The sequence below is a fragment of the Notamacropus eugenii genome, chromosome 5, assembly GCF_028372415.1.
Source record: "Notamacropus eugenii isolate mMacEug1 chromosome 5, mMacEug1.pri_v2, whole genome shotgun sequence".
NCBI lineage: Eukaryota > Metazoa > Chordata > Mammalia > Diprotodontia > Macropodidae > Notamacropus > Notamacropus eugenii.
Window position 1 is genome coordinate 127,880,050 of NC_092876.1, and position 14,803 is coordinate 127,894,852.

The 14,803-nt window shown below is 41.7% G+C and overlaps 1 pseudogene; it reads right to left on the reverse strand.

Moving 5' to 3' along the window:
* Positions 1–1,182: 1,182 nt before the first annotated feature.
* Positions 1,183–5,067, reverse strand: LOC140505134 (eukaryotic translation initiation factor 4B pseudogene; annotated as a pseudogene).
* Between the last annotated feature and the right edge of the window lie 9,736 nt (positions 5,068–14,803).

Consider the following 14,803-nt stretch of genomic DNA (forward strand, 5'->3'; position numbering starts at 1 on the left):
TTTCCAATGAAGAACTCAAAACAATTTATAGTCATATGAAAATATGCTCTAAATCATTATTAGAGATATGCAAATTAATACAATACATTTTATAGCTACCAGTTTAGCTAAAATGATTGAAGGGGAAATGTTGGAAGGGATATGGACAAATTGGGACACTAATTTATTGTCGGTAGAATTGTGAATTGATCCAACCATTTTGGAGAGCAATCTGGAATTATGCCCAAAGAGTTATTAAACTGCTTATGCCCTTTGACTTAGCAATACTGCTGTTAGATCTATTTCCAAAGATGATTAGGGGAAAAGGAAAAGAACCTATGTGTACTAAAATGCTTATAGTCACTCTCTTTGTGGTGACAAAGAACTTGAAATTTCAGGAATGTCCATCGATTAGGAAATGGCTGCACAAATTGTGGTATATGATTGTAATGGAATCCTACTGTGCTATAAGGAATGATGAATTAAGTGATATTAGAAAAACATGGAAAGATTTACATGAAATAATGAAGAGTCAAGTGAGCCGAGCCAAGACAACATTGCGTATGGTAAGAGCAATATTATTTTAAGAAGGACTTAGAGAGAGTAAGTTATTTTAACTGCCCAAATTAACTGTGAAGGAAGACACTGCCTCCAGAGGAAGAACTGATAAATAGAAGTGAGTATGGAGTAATTTTACGTGTGTGAGTGTGTATGTGTATGTGTAATGGTGGCCATCTCTAGAGCAGGATTGGGGAATGGAAGGAAAAAAGAGGAATAAAAAGAAATTTACATGTTCACTTTTGTTGTGTGTTCATCCTTCGTTGCTGAAGAAGACCATGCCTTCAGAGAAATAATGACGTGACTTACACTTGACTTTGTTTTGAGTGAGGGAGGGCTGTGCAGGTCACCAGCCTCACTTCTCCAGAGCCATCTGAATCTAGTGACCGGATGTTCACTGGAGATGGCCCAGGATGAGGCAATTGGGGCTAAGTGACTTGCCCAAGGTCACACAGCTAGTGAGAGTCAAGTGTCTGAGGTGAAATTTGAACACAGGTCCTCCTGACTCTTGCACTGGTGCTCTATCCACTGCACCACCTAGCTGCTCCTAACTTTGTTGTATTCTTAAAAGGAAGGGTAAGATGTATATAGCAGATTTACAGTTTCATGTGCAATCTTTTTTTATTTTTTATTTTTTTTAAAAAGGAACTTTAAAGATTAGGTTTATTTGGAGAAAACAAAACAAAACAAAAAACCCGGAAAAAAAAAACACCACCAAATCCCTCAGCCCAAAGGATGGGGATTTTACATCATAAGACATCTCCCAGGTAGTAAGTCTACAGATTACAAATCATTTTCATAGAAGATATCTTTGTACAAATTTTACATGTCTTCAGGTGCTGGATGCAAATCAATCCTTGTACCTGGTCTAACAGAGGGAGCAAAAAGGGAAGTGGAGAGAACAGCTTCTCAGATACAACTATTTGGAAGGAGAGTAGAAATGCAGAGGGCAAACCCTACCTTATCAACACCTATGGCAAATGGGCTGCAACTGCTTATGTCTGGATATGCCTTCTAAAGGTCCGCTTCCTAGCTAACGGCCAATCCGTGCCAATTACTTGTACTTACTAATTTATTCAATTTGTCTACCTTTTATTTCCACCTTATAAACGGATTCAATATACCCACTGCTGCAGCCACACAAACACCAGCTCATTGACTTGGCTGGGCTGGGAATAATCTAAGACTGCCTGGAGAAGAATTGTGCAAGTACTAGAGACTGGGATGGCATCCTCCTCTCATAGGTGCTAATATTTGGTGAAGGGGGAAGAAAGTATCTACACTAAACTGACCCTCACAAAGTTGCACATAAAATCAAATACAATGGTCTTTTGTGTTGCAACAGAAACCAATGCCCTGTTGAGTCGTTCTCTTACAATCATCATTTATTCTCTCAAGGGAAAATAAAAAGCCACACACTGGTCTAGGCCACATAATAAATCTAAATATTAGTGTGGGATTCCAGTGGAGAGAAAAGGACAACTCCTAAAAACATCAACCATCAAAATGAATGGAGAAAATGGATGGCGAAAGGCTAATAGCCTCTATCAATCCATTCCTTATTCACCTCCTAAGATCACCTCTTCCGTTTGCTGGTGCTCACAAGGGATCAAGGAAGCTGGTGCTGGCACAGACCAGGGTGAAGAACAAGGAGCGGCAAGAGGGGTCAAAAGGGAGCAATGACAAGCTCTTTTGATCTAGAATAGCAACTCAATTCCTCACCTGACAGCTCCCTGGTATTTGAGGCCCAAAAAATGACCTGTTACATGACATAAACAGAAGATATTAGTTGGGAGACTGCAGAAAAGGAGAGTGGGTAGTAATGGAAGCACACAAGTCTTTAACTGTACTTAAGGCCTGAAATTTCTAAGATTCAGGATTTCAATAGACTATGGATGAATCTAGAAGTTCCCACACCTATGTTCCAAGAAATAATTGCTTATCTTTCCTGGAGATTCTAACCTTTCACCTTATCTGGTCTAAAAGGATTTACATCACCCTCAGACCCAGATTTCCCTTCCCACTGCCATCTGGTCACCAAGCAGTATATCTTGTCCTCTTGACACCAACTCCCAACCACCCCCTTGGGGGGTAAAACTGGACGACATTTCCCTCCATGACTGGCCCCCAACAGCTTGGGATTAAATGAAAGGAGGGGCTGGCAGCCTCCTGGAGACTAAAATAACCTCAGAGACTAGTTATCCTACCTTCAAGGATGGAAATTTTATTCAGATTATGTTTCAGAATTCATATATGCCATAATAAGATAGCAAGAATCAAGAGGGAGAAAACCCACCTCCTTCCTTGTATCTGTCCTATCGCCCAAGCAGCTTTCAGAAACCAACTCATTAATACTAACGTTTCTGCTAAAAGGAGGACCCTAGGCACTATTCATACAGGCAGTTATATGGTGCTGCTAAAACACACCAGAACTTTTCTTTTAAAAAGCTGTACGTCTTTCTCTCTCTCTGGTTACACTGGTTGGAAATTCTCCAGTTAGTTTAATACTTTAAAGGCTGCAGCAGCATGCAAAAGAATTTCATTGTTTTCCTTTTTTTCCTTAAAAAAAAAAAAAGTTAAGAAAGGTCTCCAGGAGATGGTGAGTTTTATTTTGTCTTGTCTGGATAGAGGTTTGATTTGCTCTCGAATGTTGCAAGTTGGCGAGAGACGGGGAGAAAGCACAAGACGTGGAGGTTTATTCGGTGTAGTCTTCGCCCTCATTTTCATCTTCACCATCAACAGAGAGAGCTGCGTACTTGCTTGCAGAACTGAATTTAGAGGCCGGATTTTCTTCGAGTTTCTTTGGCTCAGATGCAGGTCTTGAATCTTGATCCCTTCTGCCATCTTTCCTATCAGACTCCTTCCAATGGTCTTTACTTCCTCCATCCACTGGACCACGTTTGGAGTTCCCACTTTGGCCTTTCAGCACACTCACCCCATCTACCTTATTCTCATCTGCTTTCCTTGAAATATTAGCTGGTCCTTCCTCAGCCTGTTGAGATGTTACCTTTCCTCCACCACTGGTGGGAGATTGCTGCTCTGAAGAGTCTGAGCTCTGAGATCGGGCCGGAGGGTTGGAGCTTCTTTTCACCCAGGCATTTTCCTTTGGTGGGGGTGCAGGCATCACCTTTAGGGGAAGCTGATCTGATTTAGAAGGCTTGGAAGTTGGAGACTGAGAATCCTCTTCCTTGTTGAATGCTTCATTTTCGAGGGATTTCTCACTCTCCCTCCTTCGTGTGTTTCTGCCAGATGGTGCTATATTCCCAGTCTGTGAAGATTCACTTCCTGTCCTTGACCGTTCCTGTGTTTCCTCACTTCGCCAACTTGGGTGTCTCTCCCGGGGCCGTCTTTCTAGTTTCGGCTCCTCCAGCTGTCGTTGTAGTTTCTCTTGCTCCTTTTGTAGTCGTTCCTCTACTTCTCGTTCCCTAGCAGCTGTATCCACTGGCTTTGCTCCCCCAAAGATGGAGGCAGCTCGGCTAGACTGCGAGGTGCTAGCTGATGAATCTTCGTCCTTGGGTGCACTCCGTGGCTTCAGATTCAGTTTGGGTCTCTGGGGGGGACCTCTGTCTTCACGCCTAAAATCATCCCGGCTGTAATCATCTCTTGAGTTCCATGACCGATCATCTCGTCTGTCATATCTGTCTTCATAGCGATCTCCTCCTCCTCTGTAATCATCATCCCGACGGTACCCACTACCAAATGCTCTTCTGCCACTGCCTATCCTAGAATCAAAGCCTCTATCATAGTCTCTGCTGCCCCTGTCATCATATCGATCCCGGCCTCCATATCGGTCCATGTCCCGCCGGGGACCATCACGGTACAGGTCTGAATAATAACGATCACGATACTTGTCTCCAAAGCTATCATCACCCCTTCGAGGAGGGTAGTCATCAAAGCTGTCTGTGGCAGGGCGAGCCCTCCAGTCTGTGTCGGTCTTGTCAGAATCCCGATTTCGATCCCGATCACGGCCAAAGGAACGATCATCTCGGTCTTTATCCTGTGCTTGATCAGCAACGTCCACTCGTATTCTTCTGTTGCCTATAGACTCTTCATTTAGGCTCAAAGCGCTGAGCAGTGAGTCCAGGTCCTCAAACTCAGCATAACCAAAACCTTTCAATCTTTCTGGATTGCTGGGTTCCCGTGGCAAACGTACTGCACTGATATTCAATCCTCTAAAGAACTCCTTGATGGAATCCTCTGTCACATCATAGGGCAGGTTCCCTAGAAAAGCAGTGTAGGGAGGTGACTTGGGAAGACGGCTCCGGTCAATATTGGGTTCCCGAGCAGCCCGTGGAGCAGTGGGCAGGATGGAACGGTCAATTGGAGGCGCCCTGTACATGTCGTCATCATTACTATGCCAAGTGGTGGAAACATCTCCTTCCAGGTCATCAGTTTCATCAGCCCAGCTGACTGGTTTGGGTACAAAAGTGCTTCCTCCCCCACCGGTGCCACCATCCTCAGCAAGGAAATCTGTCAAGGTGAGGGTCTTCCCCTTCTTATTCTTCTTTTTAGCTGAAGCCGCCATGTTGGGAGAGCGCAATCTTTTTTTTAATTAAGCTATGTTATGGAAATGCTTGTTTTATCCCATAAATTAAAAATAAAATAAATTTTAAAAAGAATTTGAATGGAAAAATCATATCGCTTCAAAATAACTAATTTCTATTGTAATCCAATGTATTTTATTTTATATATTTAAGATCGTCATAATGAGAAGCTATCCATAGGCTTCATGGGACTACGAAAGGGGTCCATGACACAAAGGAGGCTTAAGAACCTCCATTGTACAAGGATGAAAATGAGGCTAGAGCCAGAGAGATGAACTGAAAGAACAGAAAGAAAATAGAGGAGCATGATGAAGACAAGAAATAGATTTAAGGTGATAGAGGGAAAGATGGAAGGATGGGATGTTGTGATAGGAGAAGACCATTGTAGAATTTTGCTTCATAGCGGTAGATAGTAGGGTTGGTGGGGAGAGGCAGCAGGCAGGAAGTGATCTGTGAAGGGCCTTCTAATTCTTTTAGTCCAATACACTGAGATTTTGTGATTCTAAGACTCTAATTCCTGAGGTTCTGTATTCTCTACCTATTTCAAGATTATATGGTTCTGTGATCTTATGATTCTAAGGTTCTGTCCTTCTAAAATTCTGTTAGATTCTGAGATTCTAAGACTATATATAGGGCAATCCAACAAAATATTGTTTAAGATTCTACCATTGTAAGATGCTGCTCTGGGGATATATGGACAAAATCTTTTTTAAAGTCCTTGTCCTTGCAGAGCTTACATTCCACTTGGGGAATACAACATGTAGGCAGATAAGTAAATAAAATCTGAGGCAGACAGTACTAACAACTAGGACAATCAGAAAGGCTTCCTGAAAGAGGTGATCCCTGGAATAAAGCTCGGGGTCCTAAGAGGAGAGAATAAAAAACAAGGATATTTGTATCATTAAACTGTTGTAAATATACCTTCCTTCCTTCTACCCCCCTTTACTGAATATCTATATATGTTCTTGAAACAGACCTGCAAAGTGCATTTCGAATACCAAATCCCATTTCCCTTTGCTTTTCATTACTGGAGTTGTATTTCTATGCCAAAAAAAAAAAAATGGTCTGGGCAAGATGTATTAAAAGCATGCTTAAGAATGTGGCAAACCCTTTAAAAATTCCATAAGGGCATCCCCATCTGCTTTAGCTACTACCCTTTGAGGAAATTTGCAGAATCACAGAATTGCCAAGTTGGAAGGGTCCTTCCTTCCTCAGCCACCATCTAATCCAATCCACACCTGGAAAAGAGTCATCTCTGTAACTTACTTGATAAGTGGCCACCATCCAGCCTCTGACGAAAGATTTCTAATGAAGGGAAAACTGCCACCTCCTGAGGGCCATCTAAAGAGAAAAGGATTACTTTCTAATAAAATAGTAATGGTCAAAGAAAGCTGTGAAATAGGACAAGGTGGTTAGAGCTGTTTTTCTGTTCAGCTCAATAGCTGAAAATTCACAGGAGGCTTTAAGGTATCTTTTTTTTTTTTTTCATTTGAAGACCAGACTTTTTATTTTTCCTCTGAGGGCTTCAGGGGTCTTGAAGGGCAGGTGGCTCTTTACATTGGCTTTGGAGAGGCTCTGGGTGTTTCACCCAAAGGTCTGAGGTGGATTGGAGGAGTCTGATGTTTTTGTGGCTTACAGATTCAATTCCTCACTCCCTTGTTGTGGATCATCTAGAGTTTCACGTACATTCTGGGCAGCGTACAGGAGTTCAAAATGCTGGCTTTGGAGATGTCCCCAATGACTACAACTTCCATGATGTTGTGGATAATGAACTTGATGGTTTTGTCCTTTGGGGGCATAATGGCTATGTTTAGTCTCAGATTTGGGCTGCCCCCGGGATTGAAGTCCTCCACTTCTTGGCCATCCTGGTCACTGAGGAGCTAAAAGAACAGTTTTGTGGCATTTTATTGTCTGAGTGATCTGCATTAAGAATTCCCTTCTTGGCTATAGAACCAGTATGCTATAGTTGAAGACCTCTCCTCCCCCAAAGCTGTTCCTCTTTGTTTTTCAGACAGTTTTCTAATACTTGTGGAAGTTGATACCCTTTAGAAACAAATTATCTGGGTTGAAAGCAAAGATCTTGAAGATACAACAGTTGCTGAACCAGTGGGGAATGCTCTGATTTCTGTGAGATTTCAACCCCTGAAGGGTCAGTCAATAGATCTTTTGGATACCCCCTATTCATTTTCCTCATTTAAAGGTTCTACTGGAAGGACTAAACACCTGTACACCCTTGCAGCTCTCTTCACTTTTTTCATTTTGTATAATTCTATAATTTTATAATTTTTGGTGACTTGCCCAAAGTCATACATACCTGGGAAGCAGTGGGCTTTGTAGTAAATAAACAGGACCTGAAAGAGGAGCCAGGCCCACCTTCTCAAGAGGCAAAGAAGGGTTTAATGTTAATGATTTACAACAGAGTGGGCATGGATAATTCCCAAGGCACTCTTTTATGGACAATGTTCCTGCTTTGGAGTCTAAATGGGGAGAGAACGTAGTAGCAAAACCACAGTGGGCATTGAACCACCCCATTCTCCTCTTTGTTCCCCCCTCCCCAAAGCTGGATCACCCATGCAAGGCATAGTTCCCATGTTCAAGATCTCCTTGCTTCTCAGTGGTCCCATGGGAAACATTTGTTTTGCTTAAGGACCAAAGTTTCTGCCCCTGTGGAAAGGGAGGGGCAGCTGAGGGGTGGTAGAAGCATGGAATGAGGGTGGGGTAACCACCATCACCAGATGCTAGTTTATTACCATGCAGAGCACACTAAATTGGCTCCCAGGCCGGTGGAATGAAGGCATGAGGGTGGTGAAAGTGCTACCTTTGTTTCCAGGATCAGAACTGGTTCCTGTTGTTCTGGTAGTGTTCATCATTATTATTAAGAGCTCCTATTTATACAGCAGATAGTGCCAAGGATTCCCAGATCTATATGCCCAGTCCTAACTTCTGTCTTGAGCTCCAGTCTCACATTACCAACTGCCTTTTGGACATGCCAAACTAGATGTCCAATAAAGTCTCAAACCCTACATGTCCCAAATAGCATTCATCCCCCTCAAACCCTTGCTTCAATTCAACTTTTCACTTTCAGTCAAGGGCACCACCATCTTCTCTATCACTCAGAATCACCATTTTCCTTAACTTCTCACTACATATCCAATCTATAGTCAAATTTCATCACTTCTATCTCTACATGTCTTTTATATACATCACTTTCTCTTCACTGGCACAACCACCAGCCTGGTTCAGGCCCTCATCATTTCTTTCCTAGATAGTTCTAGTTGGTCTTCTTGCCATACCCCCCAACCCTGACTCCCATCCATTCACCACTCAGCTACCCAAGTAATTTTCCTAAATTTTAGTTCTAACCATTTTATCCCTTCACTCAAAATCTCCAGTGATTCTTTCCCTATTATTTTTAAGATCCAATAAAGTCCTCAGTTTTCATTTAAAGCATCTTATAATGCAGCCCCTTCATGCCCTTTCCAGTCTTTTACACCCTGCTGCCCTCTCCATGCTCTGTGGTCCAGTTAATCTGATCTTTGTGTTCCTTAATAATGATACTCCTTCTCCAATCTCCATGGTTTTGCTTTTCTAATTTTTAGAAATGTTTTTATTGATCTTTTTCTTTTTTACATATCATACTTATCCCAAGTATCCAATCCAATCCAATAAATCCAATAAACATTTTTGATGCATCTACTCTATGTCAGGCACTGTGCTAAGGTCTGAAGAGACAATAAAAGAAAGACAATCCCTGCTCTCAAGGACCTTACAGTCTAAGGGGAGGAGACAACACCCAAAAGGGGCCTCCAGCAGGAAGTATCTTGTTCTGTGAAGCTGAAAAAGCCAGGCAGGGCTACAGATAGATTAGAGTGAGCCCCAAAATCCAACTTCTTCCCTGTATGAAAGAAGACATTGGGAGAAGTTTGGTACTCTACCCTCTAGTCCACCAATCACAAGGGAATGGAGGCTGAGGGAGGTAAAGTAACCCTTTTACTCCCCCTCCAAAAGAGCCAACACATATTACAAATAGTACTTTTAAAAGATGAAAAAGAAGAAGAAAAACCAACACGACAGATAGATACACTGAAAAAGTCCAAAAACATGTGCAACAACTAACACCTCCCACTGCCATGAAGTTGTGATTTGGGTGGGGGGTATCCCCTCCCATGTCTTTATTCAAGTTCTGTTTGAGCTTTTAGTTTTGTTACATTCACTTTTGAATTTTTAGCATGTGTTTTTCTCCCATTTGCATTGCTATAGTTATATTGAAGATTGTTACTTGGCTTTGCTGACTTCACTCTGCATCAGTTCATGTAGATCTTCCCATGCTTCTCTGTATTTATCACACTGATCATTTCTTACAGCACAATATTATTCCATTCCATTCCTGTGCCATGATTTGTTTAGCCATTCTCCAATCAGTGAGCACCTACTTTATTTCCAATCCTTTGCTATTGGAGAAAAAAAAAAGCTACCTCTCCATTATTAACTCTACCTGACTTCTGTTACACCCCTGTCTCTTTGAGTACATTTAAAAAGAAGTCTCTTAATGGTCTCTCTGCTGCCACTGTTTCTGTTGCTGTTCTTGGCTGCTGCACTCATTCATCCCCTCTCCCCATTTCTGTTGTTCTGGGGTGTTTGAGAAGCAAATAATATCTTCAGGTCTGATTTTCCTTCTAAGAATGTTTTAAACATTTTTTTTCTATTGTTGAACATCAATCTTTTTTCATTTTAGGTTAAGTTCAGATTGGTAGAGTAACTCACCTTGGGCATTCTGAGCCCATTGTTCTTCAGAGCATATTATTCCATTCTCTCCTGTGTTTCCTATTGGGTGCAAGATAGTCTTGTGTTGTTCAAGTTTCCTTTCCTTTTTGTTTGAAGGGCTTTCTCCTAGTCACTTGAAGAACTTGTTTCTGACTTGAATTGTTAAATTTAACTGCCATGTGTCTTAGAATTTGCAGTCTTGTTTTTTTCTGGAGCTAACCTGTGAATTCTTTCAACTGATATTTCATTTTCCATGTTCAGAAGTCCTGGTCACTTTTGAGGCACGATTTCTTGTTTCTTGACTTGTCATATTCTTCTAGGAGACCTATGATCCTTAGGTTGCCTCTTTGCATCTTATCTTTGAGTATGTTTTGATTGGATCAAGAGCTTATTTTTTCAGCGTTATTGTATTTTTTTGCTTCTGTTCTTCTAAATTGTTCTTCACTTCTTTGTATTTGCATTCCCAATCAATTGTTCTCCCTTTCATTTATTTGGTGAGACTTATTGCTAATTCCAGTTTTTCTATTCTGTCCATTATTTTTTGCTGTGTAGGCCATAAATTCTGCTCTCATTTTTCTTTTAAACTACTCAGGAGTAGTGTGATGTGGTTCCATGTTCTCCTCAAATTCTGCAGGGTTCTCTTTCTCATTAAGTATTGGATAACTTTTCTTTGTTTTGGAGTATTTATTCATAAATGCCTGAACTCGTTTACTAAGCCTGGAAGCAATATTGCCTTCTGGTTTTAGTGTTTTTCCTGTTCTCTCTCCTTCCCTTCCTTCCCTCCTTCCTTTCTTCCCTCCTTCTTTCCTTTCTTCCCTCCTTCCTTCCTTTTCTCCTTCTTTCTTTCCTTCCTTCTTCCTTTCTTCTTTTTTCCCTTCCTTTCTCCCCTTGGACTACAGATCTAACTTTGGTTATACTCCAATATTTCCCATACTAACCTCTTTGTTATTATTGTGCCAGGACATAATAAGCCAAATAATAAAAGAGTTGTACTTTTTGGATACCACCTTTATTGGGGCCAGTCTATGGAAACCCAGAGCTTCACATACACACACACACACACACACACACACACACACACACACACACACACTCTCACACACACACACACACACACACCCTCCAAAACAGGGCTTATCTCATGGGGGCCTGTTCAGGATTGTTTGATGTTCATTAGAGCTACACTACTTGCCCTGGCCCGGTACAAGTTAAGATGACTTACAAGTGATTGTTTGACTTTCTTTTTTTGAAGCAGATTGGGCTGCTTGCCCTGGCATGGCATGAATCAAGACAACTCAAGAGAGATGCCAGCATATCTTGGAGACAATCTGGCATGCTTTTCCTTTGAGAAGGTAAGATAGTTGGGTAGGGAGGAAGGATTGTTAGTTGTTTGTTTTACTTGTTTTTTTCCATTTATATTTTTTTCATGGAATATTAGAAAACACATGAATTTCACATGCCTTGAACAAGCAGGTCATTGAGAGATGGTTGCAAAGAAATGATCTGGATGTTGCCATGGGAAGAGAGAAATATGGCAATCTCTCCTCCTGGCCTTTTGAGTCACAGGAGAAGATAGGTCTTATTGGGGGAATGGTTATGAAGGATGCGCCATCATCACAGGAAAACCAAGCCAAAATGAGTCTTCCTAATTCCAGGCCTGTCATTTTATTCACTGCACCTCCTGGCTGCCAAAAGTACTCTATAGTACAAAGTACTATGCATCAGTTATCTCATTGGATGGGATTGGGAGGACTAGGAATGGGGAGAAAAGATAAGATGGAAATGGAGATAGGGATCTAGTCTTGTTTCTCCATTTCTGTCTCCAGGATTGCCTATTGCCACAGTTTTCAAACCAGAAGAGAAGGTGAAGTCTTGAAGCCATAGATCAGTGAGCTTAACTTCAATTGCTGGCAAAATTCTACAATGTGTTATTAAAGGGATGGTTTGTGAATATTTAGAAAGGGAAACAGTGATTACTAAGAGCCAACAGAACTTTGTTTAACATTAATTATGACAGACTGACTTTATTTCCTTTTATTTTTTTTCCAGAGGAACTAAACAAGTAGATTGGGAAAATGCTGGGTTTCAGGAAAACATTTGACAAATTTTCTTATGTTGTACTTGTAGAAAAAGTGGAAATATTTGGGTCAGATGGAGTATAGTGGACATATCAAGACATATAAGTTAAGTTGTGGCAGCTAGGTGGTGCCAGATCTGGAGTCAGAAAGACAATTTCCTGAGTTCAAATCTGGTCTCTGATACTTGTTAGCTGTGTGGTCCTGGGCAAATCAGTTAACCCTGTTTGCCTCAATTTCCTCATCTGTAAAATGATCTGGAGAAGGAAATGATAAACCACTCCAGTATCGTTGTCAAGAAAACCCCAGATAGGGTCATGAAGAGTCAGACACAACTGAAATGACTGAAACAACTGAACAGCAGGTTATGTAGATTCAATACAGGTTGAACGGCTGGATCCAAAGAATAAGTGTGATGAAGTTGACTTAGAGGGAAGTCCCAATGGAGTGCCCCAGGGATCTTTCCTTAGCTCTGTGCCATTCAACATTTTTTGATCAATGACTTAGATGAAGACATAGGATGTCATGCTTATTAAATTTATAGATTACATGAAGCTGGTAGGAACAGCTAACATGTTGGATGACAATGTCAGGATTCAATTATATCCTGAAAAGCTGGAATGATGGGTGAGTCTGTAGAAGATGAAAGTTAATAGGGATAAATATAAGTATGAGTTTGTTGGTAAATGCTTAACAATTGGCAGTCTGGAAAATAAAAACACATTTTTCAGTTTAATTTGCATTATTAATTAAGATTTTCTCCATCCCTTTCTTAAGTCTAGAAATCAACACTAGAACAAATTAAGCCCCAATTGGTAGTGTTTGCTGATTTCCTGAGTGTAAGTGCTTACACAGAAAATTGAAGAGTCACCTCTGAGGAGCTGTTATAAACTGGCTCCAGCCCACCCTGGAATGTGAAGTTTAGGAAGCTAACTTCTCCAGTCCACGTGGAGGGAAGCATTGCTGACAACACTTCGTAGGGGAAAGATGAGCGGACTGCAAGTCCAAAATGAGCCACCACTGAGAAAGGATTAAAAAGGGTAATGGCATCCCAGGCTGCTTTATCAGAGGTGTGTGTGTGTGTGTGTGTGTGTGTGTGTGTGTGTGTGTGTGTGTGTGTGTGTGTGTGTGTGTGTGACAGAGACAGATAGACAGACAGACAGACCAAGACAAAGACAAAGAGAGACAGAGAGAGAGAGACAGAGAGAGGCAGGGAGGAAAGAGAGAGAGACAGACAAAGAGAGAGACAGACAGACAGATCGAGACAGAGTGAGACAAAGACAGAGAGAGACAGGGGGAGAGAGACAGAGACAGAGACATAGAGAGAGAGAGAGAGACAGAGACAGAGACAGAGATAGAGACAGTCCCAAGTCTCTCCCTCTGCACATGACCTGGAAGCCTTCTTCTGGTTATGGATCTATGATTTATCCACTTTAGGAGATGCCTAGTGAGGTGAATGCCTTCTACTAATACAGAAGGACCCATTCTGCAACTTATGCTCAAAGACTTACCTAGAACATTAAGCAGTTAATTCACTTGTCTAGGGTTACCTTAGCTTCTACTTTAAGGAAAAGATGAAGACTATTTAGTGGCATCTCCTCCATTTTTCCTGCTCCACACCTCCAAATAGTTCTGTATCTCTGATATCCTCCTCTCCTGACCTCTGTTCTCAAATAGTGAAGTGCCCTTCTCCTTTTCAGAACTGACTCCTCCCCTTGAGCCTTTGATCCTATCTCCTCCCATAGCCTCCATGGTCTTGCTTCATCAATTACACCCTCATTCTCATGAAATTTCCATCTTTCTCTTTCTATTGACTCCTTCTTATGAGCCTATAGACATACTCAGTTTTATTAGTCCAAAAAAATAAATAAAACCCTTCCCTTGACTTTTCTACCTCATCTATACTGCCTCATTTTTTATAGGATCATAGATTTAGAGGTCATCAAATCCAACTCTCCTGTTTTACAGATGAAGAAACTGATCCTGAGAGAGGTTAAATGACACAGATGTATACATAGTTACATGATTATCATGTTTAGGTGGCAGCATTTGAGGTCAGGTCTTCCTGACTCCAAATCCAGTGCCATATACACTTCACCAGGCTGCCTCTCGTCTCCCTTCCCTTTTGCAGCTAAACTCCTTGGAAGTGTTGTCTTTTCTCCCTTTCTCCTAGTCTCCACCTCCCACTCACACCTTCACTCCCTTGTAACCTGCCATAAGTCACCATCAGTCTATTCAAATTCTTCACTGAGAGAGCACCAGTAAGGCAACTGTCAAACCTTCACGTACCTCATCTTCCTTGACCTTTTTTTGAGCGTTAGGCAAGGCTCTTCTATTCCTCCTCCTTCAAAGCCTTGTTCCAGCGTATTATCTCCATTAAGAAGCATTCCCTGATGACTCCCTTCTTCTCCCAAACCCCAGCCAGAAGGAATCTCCCCCTTCTCAGAAACTCAATGTTGGTCCCTACATACAGTATACTACACAATAGTTATGGGGGGGGGGGGGGGGATGGCATATGCCCTTTTTCAACTGAAAACTAATTCCCTAAGGGCAAGGACCATGTCTTATCCATCTCTGACTCATGGATGGTGCCGACAGCGGGAGCTGAAGAAATGAGTGGTCAATAAAGACTTTGTGACCTTGGAGACAGATTGCATCCTCAGAGGGGCAGGCCCTGACTGCTTCGAGGTGAGAAGAAAGGAAGAGCTTTCTTTTCAGTCAATGCAACCAAAGTGAACAAGATGCAAAGGTAGCTTTCATGAAGCTGCTCTGTAGAGCCCCAGTCAGGAAGTGATCTATATTTTCAGAAGGAAATGAGCATTTTTTCCTGGAGAGGAGAGGACAGTTCCAAGGCAAACACTGCAGCATGAGGTGAGGTAACAT